We start from the raw sequence: 2,838 nt of genomic DNA on the forward strand, positions 1-2,838 counted from the left end.
GCGATTGGCTTGTTCAGAGTGGCCGCAGCCCACTGGCCGTGGGGATGGGGGGGGGAAGAACACTCACAAGCTTTGATCGGTCCAAAATGCAGCTGCCTAATCATTGGCCAATCCAAAGGTGGGGTACCTGCACCCTGGGGCCCCACTGGTGTCCAACGGAGGACAGTTCCAGGTGCTGGGGGGGTCACCTGTGTGGGTTGAGATGCAGCACCTTCAAGGCTCCTTTGGATGGTGGGAGTTTACCTTTCCTCTGGGCTGGTTTTTCTGTTTCCTGCCTTTTATTGCCGGAAACCACCAGGAGTGTTGGGAATGCAGAAACCCGATCAACAAGCAAGCAGGCGCCTGGGGTGAATCCCACCTGGGTGTTTTCCGCTGCTCTTTGGTGTCAGGCAACCGAGAGCTTCTGGGGTGGATCCGCTTTGCAGCTTGGCCCAAGACAATGAAGGCCCAGAATTGTGTCTGGGTCCCCACCTGAAGCTGTTCTGAAGGGCTGAAACAGAAGAGAGAACAGAAGAGAAAATATAGAGCTGGGTGGCTTCCTAGAGTTTTCCTGGACCCTCATCCTTTGCCCCTTTATTCTCCTCTCTTATAACAAAAGCACAAAAGCATATCGGGAGTCTATTTGTTATGTAAAATAAGATGGATGGATGGGCGGATGGATGGATGGATGGATGGATGAATAGAAATAGATAGATAGATATGAGGGAGGGAGGGAGGGAGGGAGAAAGGTGGCTGGTTTTGCAGAGCCTGCCTAACCGCGCAGAACCAGGGCCTGGAACCGCTTCGGGGCCACTTTCCCCTCTGGCCCCGAGAAGCAGAAGCGGGGCAGAGCCCAGGACTTCTTGGGCAGAGGCTTTGCGGGAAAGGCCGCCTCCTGGGGAGGAAAAGGCCCCGCCAGAGCAGCTCCAGGTAAGGCCGTCGGCCAAGGCGGCGAGAGGCCCGCCCTGCCTTAGGACTCTTTCGAAACCAGCTCAGGAAGCCGCTGCGGGCGTTGCGGGAGGCTGGGCGTTGCGGGGCGCTGCTGGCGTCGGCCTGGTCAAGTGGCGGAGCGGAGCAGGGGCGAGCGGGGCCGGAGAGGAGAGCGGGGCAGCCCAGCGCTGGTAAGGGAGGCTTCTGTGGAATAAACGGACACCTGGGAAGCACCGGAGAATCTGAGCCTGAAAGGAGGAAGCCCGGCAAACCAGGCTTCTCCCGCCCCGTCCCCGCGCGCCACAGACGCGAATTGAGCCGCAGCGCTTCCCCGCCAGCCTTTCCTTCCCTGCGAGCGGAATTCGCCGCTGCGACCCTCCGCACTGCGAGGCCTGGGCCGCGCGGCAACAGCGCCTCCCTCTGGCTGCTCACCGGAGCGCCCGTCCCGCGCTCGCTCGCCACTCCTCCAGCTGCGGCGGTCTCGCTCAAGGCGGCGTCGGGGCGGAGATCCTGCCGGCCTTCAGACGGAGCGCTCGCTTGTCCCGCGCTCGCCTGCCGCTCTTTCTCGACCTCCTCCTCAGGAAGGCCCCCAGATACCCTTGGCCAGGGAATAGAAGCAGCCTGCTTCCCTCGGCCCCCAATGCTCCTCCCATTCTTCCTCCTGTCGCCATTCAGGGTTAACCCAGCTGGCTTTAAAGGTTTCCTGAGGCGGTGGGGGAGCGGCCCCCTTCAGCAGTTCAAATCTCAGAGGTCCCACGTCTGTGGTATGAGAGATCTTTTACTACCACAACTGACCTGATCTGGGGAGGTCGAGGGGCCGCCGCCAACCGTGGGCCGTTTGAGCCGAACCCCGAAGCCGCCTCCGCGGAGGAGCGAAGGGCGCCCGTCGATTCTTCAGCAAACCAAGCGGGGTCGGCGTGGGGGGTGGGGTGGCGGCGGTCGGCGCGCCTCGATCTGTGTCTTTATCGCCCGTGGCCACTTTCCCATTTGCGGCCTTCGACTCGCCTATGTTCTCGTTGCTGCTCCGCCGAAGGCGCCTCCGGCGAGGCCCTCTTGCAAGCAGCCGGTAGATGGCGCCAGAATACAACTCTAATGGCCGCTGGAGGCCGCGGCGGGGTCGATCCGCTCCCTCCCCCCCCCCAAGAATGGGATCCTATTTTCCCTGCCGGTTGGGTGGCGGAGCGCGCGCGTTCTCAGCAACTCCGCCATGGATGGAGGGGGAGGAATGAGCTCCCCATCCCCCCTTCTCTCTTGCAGTCTCCCTGCGGGAGAAAGACCAGGAAATCCTCTTCCACGGTTCAGCTCCGCTTTTTCCAAAGTGCTGCCAGTCCCCCCCCCGCCTTTTTTTTGGCAGCCGCAGTTCAAGAGCTCCTTTTTATAGCTCTTAAACTGTGGTTTGCTAAAAAGAAAAGAAAGAAACACAAGAAAACCATCCACCCTGTTGCCCTGCCTGGCACTGGATGCTGGGGGACAGAAAGCTCCCTCCATTCCATGGAAATGCGTCTTGCCCACATTGCGAATGACACCGTCCACCAACACTTTGATGTGGCACCAATTACAAAGAAGACGGGGGAAGGGCCTGCTCTGCTGGCATGGACGTGTCTCCAGAGCACCCCTCCCACCCTTGCCAAGACTGCCTACCAACTAGAGGCCAATGGCCAGAAACCCTGAGGGCACCCAAAACAGAGATGGCCAGACCCCATCAAGAAAGACATGCAGGCCGGCCTCCTGCCCCCTGGAGATGCAGCTGACTGTGCAAAGCGGCATCCAGTGATCCCAAAAGCGGATCCTGCGCCTGTGGGAATCGTGACCCGTCAAAAGCGCGGACGGCAAAAGCGCGATCGACAAAATCGCGCCTTTGACGTCATCACAGCGCGACGAAAAAGATCGAAAAATTCAAATAAAAATTAATAAAAATTAAATTAAAGC

Source organism: Thamnophis sirtalis, unplaced genomic scaffold (genome assembly GCF_051295495.1).
Source record: "Thamnophis sirtalis isolate CommonGarterSnake01/CBP01778 unplaced genomic scaffold, rThaSir2_p1.2 scaffold_11, whole genome shotgun sequence".
Lineage (NCBI taxonomy): Eukaryota > Metazoa > Chordata > Lepidosauria > Squamata > Natricidae > Thamnophis > Thamnophis sirtalis.